We start from the raw sequence: 6,873 nt of genomic DNA, 5'->3' as shown, positions 1-6,873 counted from the left end.
AATGATTCAGTAGAAGGCTGTAAGCAGAGTTTAATTTGGTTATTCTGAAACCTTCTGATAGACTACACAAAGTTATGTATTTGACAGTGTGTTTAAAACAGTCAATATTATGAATAAATGTAGGTGTATAATATCAAGTAGAAAAAAATAATCAGTTGGTTAACTGGGTATTTCACCTGTGTGGTGTAGTATTTGTCATAAACTGATTTTGTTGCCAGAACTATTTAATCATTGACTGAAAGGCTCCTTCTCACTGGATTTGGAGCATTCTCCCTGTGTGGCAGGAGGATTGACTGGTTTCTAGCCCAGCAACTAGAGTTGCCTTAGTATAAAGCAACTTTTAATATTCAGCTCTAATACTCTAACGTATTTCTAGTAATTAGTTTTCTTCCTTAAATTTCTCCTTTTACTAAAGCAAGCCCTTTTTTTTTTTTTTTTTTTTTTTTGCCCGGGTCTTCTATATTTCTTTGAAGACTGGGCTCCTGCCTCTGGAAACACTTCATTTTCTGAACTCTTTTGTTTGCCAACAGAATCCTCAAAATACAGCCAGTTTTCTGGACCGCTAAACATTGCCAGCTCTTAGATGTATGCTTCATTTCAACACTCATTCTTGGACTTTTGTGATGCCAACTACTTAAAGCACATTGCTGTAACCCCTTTTTGAAGGTATTTATAGCTTTGTCTTGATAGTGTTTTCCAGACAGTGGGTGACCATCACCAGACTGATTCATTTTTGTACATTTTCCTTTCCTACTATAGAGCTACTTATTACTATTGACAATATACGTTTTATAAATGCTTATTAAATATAAGTCAACCTGTTTCAAAAAGAATGAGCCTCCTGTGGTATAATCTTAATATATAAATTAGCAGTAACTTATGATGTCTGCTGAATAGCTTAGTCCACAATAAAAAAAAATACAAGTTGTTCTATTTTTTTTTTGCCCAAATATGATATATGTATACAAATATGTGCGTAAGACGCATATGAATTCTTTAGAGTTTGCCCATTTCTCTTTTTCTGTCACTTGTGCATTTCAAGATGATCTGGCTCTTCTACATTCTCTCTTCTAACCTTCTATATGATATGTTTAGAATGTATAGGACAGGTAAAGAAACATACTCCGATGGTGTTTTGCCTTCTCTTACTTTTCCTGTTTAGTAATGAAACTTAGGACTATGCCTGTGCTCAATAAGTGTTTGTTAAGCCAGCTTACTTCCCTAATTCAAGCTTTCTGAGAGTCTCAGTGATATTCCCTCTTTGCTAACTAAATTCAGACTACTTTGCTATATTTATGTACCTATTCACAGAAATAAGCTGCTTCTTGAGAATACTTAAAAATGGTGATTCTGCTAGTTCATTTTTAATGCTGTATCTGAGTGTTTATGTATGTGCATGTATGTGTGTGATTTTGTTTGTTTTTGCAATGACAGCAAACAATGTTAACACAAATCTATATCAGGTTTACTAGTAAAACCAAACCAAACATGAATAGAGGCATGATAGAAGTAAATGCAAATGCAAGCCTTGATATTCTTGGCAGTCATTACATTAGAAAACTACTATGAAGTTTGCCTCTTTGGTGTTGTTTATTTGGTAGACATATAAATTCCCAATGCATTAAGTCTGAATATATGAAATATATTAAATGAGTGCCTTTTGGAATAGACAATATTCTTCAAGATATTAAGGTAAATATTAATGGGAAAATGCATACATAGATTCCAAAAATATCATATAAGAAAATTACAAAAGGAATGAAAATACCTCTAAACCAAACTAAAATTTATTATTAGAAAGAAAACCAAGAATAACTTTTTTTCAGGTAAAATTTCAATGTATTTTATAGTTTGTACATTAGGATTCCTAAATATTCAAAAGAACGTTAACTGTTGGATAGGTGGTGCAAGAACAGCTATTCTATTTTTTCCAATGTTTAATATTGTATTCATATGTAGAAAACTGTAGAATACTAAAAGTATTTGTGAATAATTGAGTTCCTTTAAAGTTAGAGTGCTACCACCAATAGAATTAGTCTTAAAAATTATAGATTACTAATTGGGTTAACAAAGAAAGCATTACTGATTTGTATATAAAAAAGATATAAACTTTTAGCTGCATTATGACTAAAATTGACTTTGAGGGATATTTTTTTACAGTATGCCCTAAGTTGTGAGTGTGGTGGTTTTGGGGAAATAGCTTCTCCATCAGTAGCAGTCCAGTTTCTGAAATGATGACATTGATTATAGGGACAGGGCAATTTGAGGCCCACAACTTGCTTGAAACACGAGGGGGATAAAACCCCCAGAATGCTAACCATCCAGTGAAAAGATGAAGTGAATTGCCTCGTCTGAGGAGAGTAAGGGTCACCATTTGATGATACAGAAAAGAAAGCACCGAGCCTCAGAAGTGTAGTGCAGTAAATAAATGAATCTTTAAAATACAAAATAGTCTTAATTTGAATACAAGACAGATTGGTAAGTTTGAAGTTTAAGTCCTCTTGTTCTCTCTTTTTGTGTAAATGGATCTCAGTCTCTTCAGTCATCTTTGCTATTAGGGAGCTATCCAGGGTACTAGAATTCTGCTGACTTCTCTTACAAGAATGCAAAATCTCTTTATTTGTTTATGCCAATTCTAGAACCTGCTATTGCAGATCTTGCATTATTCACTTGGAGTGACTAACCCTCCATCATTTCATTTATTCCAGTAGATCCTCCAAGGTTCAATTCAAATGTAAATTCAAGGAAGCTTATGTCAGTCCCATGATAGAAGCCTGTGCTGTGTTCCTGTAATAGTCTGTTAATTGCTCTTAAATCTCCATTTAAAGTATTAGTACTCACTGTGTTCTTGTATTCCATGCCCTGTGAGGACAGGGCATTTTAGTTTTATTCTTTACCCACCAGCTGGTCTGTAAAGTTGAGATGTGAAGATTCTCAGGAAGAGAAAACTGAATGAATACATGAATTGCTGCTTAAGAATGACTTGAAATTTGTCCTTATGTGAACTATTTTCACTGCTAGCCACTGTCCTGAATTGTACCAAGGCTTATCTTGAATATTGCTCTCCCTGGCTACTTCATAGACTGAAAATTTATTTTTAACCTGGAACTGAGTGACTTAAAATGGCTAAAAGTTCATTTTCAACTGAAGAAAATGGAAGAACTGGAGGAACTGTGGCATTACTACCACATGCATTTGAGGATTAGTGAGGTTCTCAGGAAGCAAGAAGCAGCTACACAGGTTTATTTGGAGAATGAAGGCTGAAGGAGGGTCTGTTTTGTCAACTGTGCAAACCAGAATCCAGAACACCCACTCAAAGTTCACTTTCTAAACGCTTCTGGAATGTGGCATCTCCTCCGACCAGCTATAGACCAAATGAACATTTCAAAGTGTCCACTCTTCTGAGGCCTTGTGAAGCTGTCAGACATTTGTCATTCAGTAGACAAATGTTCCTAGGCTCTGTGTATATATGGATTAATGAGCCTGTCCTTCTGAAGCTTACAATTTAGTACCCCATTTCAGAACCCATATTCTCCATGATCCTGGGAAGCTGGTAGTCTTTTTGACACATCAGTGACCTTTTCTGTACACTAATTGAGTGTGTTTATTTCCAATGGTGCATTTCCCTCACATATCATTGTCTAGAGTGTCCAAGGTGTTAATAGGGACAACAGCTATCATAGAAAAACTCATTTATTTACAGATAAGACATTTCGTCTCTAGTAGTATTGGCCTAGTGATTGATCACTCTTACATGATGTTGGTAAATTGTGTGCCTGGGTACATCTTTCTTTCCTTATTAGGGAAATCTTGAGTATAATTTAGGTACAGTTTCTCTTGTTTAAACATTTCCTGTATTCATTTTATAGTTCTACCTTTCAGGTTTTTGCAATTGATTTACTCTCTATCCTGTGCTCATGTTTCTGTTTCAGGTTTTTTTCTTTTACTTACTCTGAATGGGAATGTTTCAGTTATGAAACAAAAACAAAAACAAACAAACAAAAAAAACCCGGTATTTCTAAATTTTTTTTTATTTTACCTTGGGAGTCCACTTAAATAATTCAGGTAAATAAGATGGATTCAAAATAAATTGGGAGTATAAAATGGATTTTCCAATTATGAAAAGGAAAAAAAAAAAGGCTTTTGTAACCATATTGAATTAAATCAGAATTTGGAAAAGAAATAATTTCTTGGCTAAATATTTAGAATTTTGTCAAATAAAATAATCATCATTAGCTTTTATGTGTTTAAAATCTCTAGTACCATTTTAAAGTAATACTAGATCTGAAATAGTTTTATAAATACTGTTTAACAGAAAAAGTTGTTTTGAAGATCTTTCATGAGTAAGTTCTCAGTTTAGGTGTTTTTAGTGGAACTCTTAGGAGAAAGGGGTGAATTTTAGCAATCATGCGAATCATTTCTGTTGTGTAAATGTAGCCCTCACAATCTTCAGCACTTAGTCAAGCTTAGGACTCCTTAGGGACTGAGATTGATGATTGCCTCTGATTTAAAGTGTGGCATGGAAAGATGGAATCCTGCTGTGACTATGTTCCTCTTCAACACAAGAAAATAATGCCGTTCGTACCGCCATCAAAACCACTACAAATATTATTGAATTAAAATTTTCTTTTGACATTAAGTCAAATTTGAGTTAGTCTTTGTTATATGTGTATGTATAAATATGCACAGGTGTATAGAAATGTAATTTCTTGTCATGACATCTTATACATCTTATATAACTTGCTTCTAATAATTCTGGACGTTTTTAGTCTATTTTTTCTAGTGGTTAATTAGTCAGTGTTCTCCAGAAAATAGAAACATTAGGATGTGTATGTATCTATGTATCTATCAGAAGAGGGATTTTAAGGATTGACTCATACTCATGTGACTAATTTGTAGGGCTGACTGGCAGCCTGGACTCAGGCAGAATTTCTGTGTTATAGTCTAAGGCAGAATTCCTTCTCCAGGAAGTCTCCGTTTTTGTTCTTAAGTCTGTCAAATGATTGAGTGAGACCCACTCACACTATTAAGAACCACCTGCTTAAGTTAAAATCAAATGATTGCAGATATCAAACACATCTGAAAAATACCTTCACAGCAACATTTAGGGCAGAGTTTAGTGGAACAACTGAGCACTGTGGTCTAGCCAAGGTGAAATGTAAAACTGACTGTCACAGAGGGTGAGGAATTTAACAAGGTCTTTCTGGTTTCCGTGATAAGTTAGTGTATATTTTATATATTTTTCCTTTGAACAGAGATACTTTATCATTAGTGATTGGCATATTTAGACACAGATTTATTCTTCATTCATTTTGTATCCTTTCATTAAGCACTTGCAAAGAATTCTATGGAACTAAATAATTTGCAGAAAATGAATGACAAAGGTTATATCTTTTTAGTATATTCATTCTAGTGGAAGAACCACAAATATATTAGATGTCCAGATGATAAATTTGAAGAGTAAATATGTGTACTTTTCAGCTTCATTAAATAAAAGTCATTGTTTTCCATAAGCAACCAAAAATATTATAGCAAGGGTTAATATGCCAGGTTATTATGCATATTAGTTTAACAATGAGTCATATGTAAAATTGGATCCTGAAAATCATGCTTACCCACTGCAGATCAACTTCATTTGAACCATGTTTCTTATGCTTGCATTTATTTTAGCACGTTAAAGGAGTTATATCAGTGTTCAACCTATGCAAAGGTAATTTAATGTACTATATTCAAAGAGGTCTGAGAAGAGGACTGTCATGTTTTATTGATAGTGTTACTCTTTATATAACATGAACAATTAATTTTTTTTTACTGGTGTTTTCTAAGACTGCTTTCATATTCTAAAATTACCTTTTGTTTCTATTTCCGTATTCATCAAATATGGTGTTCCTTGCTTGACTTTGGAGGTCCTGTGTAAACTCATCATACTTTGTTAATCCACACATATATCTCCCACTTTGTTGAGGTCCTGTAACATGAAGTACCCTCACACACACAACATATGCATTTAATCCTTTCTGTTTATGCAAATCTCAGCTGTCATTACAAGCCTAACTCCATGAGACCTTCCATGACGACTTCAGCCTGCCCTGGGAGTTTCCTTTGCAGCACTCTGAGTTGTGAGCAATACCTAGTTGGCACCAGACAATTAAGTACAGTCTGTTCTGCTACAATGCGTTTTTCTGTAATGTGAATTAGCTCCTACATGATGACTAAATTGGAGAATTATGTTAGTAAAATGAGGAACTTGGTTCTTGTATGATTTCCCCCAGCATATTAGCATTTAGCTTCATCAAATACAGCTGAATGCAAAGTATATTTAACAGGCAAATCCAAATTGCAATAGAGAGATATAGTACCATTTATTTATCCCATGTTCTTTTGTTGGGTGGATTTTGCTTGTTCTTTAAGGCATATAGGATTTTTGTAGGTTTGGTTAGAACTTTGTGTTTTAAGTTGCAAAAATTTTGAGTATTTCTGCTACAGCCCTATTTTGGGGGCAAACATATTTATCATTAAGTTTTTGAGAATGAAGAATATATGCATTGCAGTAGCAGAAACTAAACAAATTTAGTGTGAATAATATTTTCTCAAGTTATTTATTTACCCACTGTGCATTACTTACTGTTACTAGATGTCTGATATATGATAAACAAGCCAGACTTACATCTTGGTACACAGAAGTCTTTAAGCAAAAGTCCCATTTGAGATGTTTGATATGGTTCTGTTTTTACTTAGCTCAGTTGAAGGGGAGGAAGAGAACGGCAAGTAGTGATTGTGGTCCATGCACTTTCTTCTCTTTGCCTGGAATGCTTTGCATTACTGCCTTATTTGGTTGGTTTCTCTAAACATTATCTCAACTCAAGCATCACT

At 34.0% G+C, this 6,873-nt stretch overlaps 1 protein-coding gene across 1 annotated transcript in view; it reads left to right on the top strand.

The window, feature by feature from the left end:
- Positions 1 to 6,873, top strand: part of Ccser1 (coiled-coil serine rich protein 1) — a 1,248,518-nt gene that overhangs the window by 7,256 nt on the left and 1,234,389 nt on the right.

The sequence above is a fragment of the Sciurus carolinensis genome, chromosome 10 (genome assembly GCF_902686445.1).
Source record: "Sciurus carolinensis chromosome 10, mSciCar1.2, whole genome shotgun sequence".
Classification (NCBI taxonomy): Eukaryota; Metazoa; Chordata; class Mammalia; order Rodentia; family Sciuridae; genus Sciurus; species Sciurus carolinensis.
The sequence above is the reverse complement of the archived record's forward strand: the minus strand, read 5'-3'. Positions and strand labels throughout refer to the sequence as shown.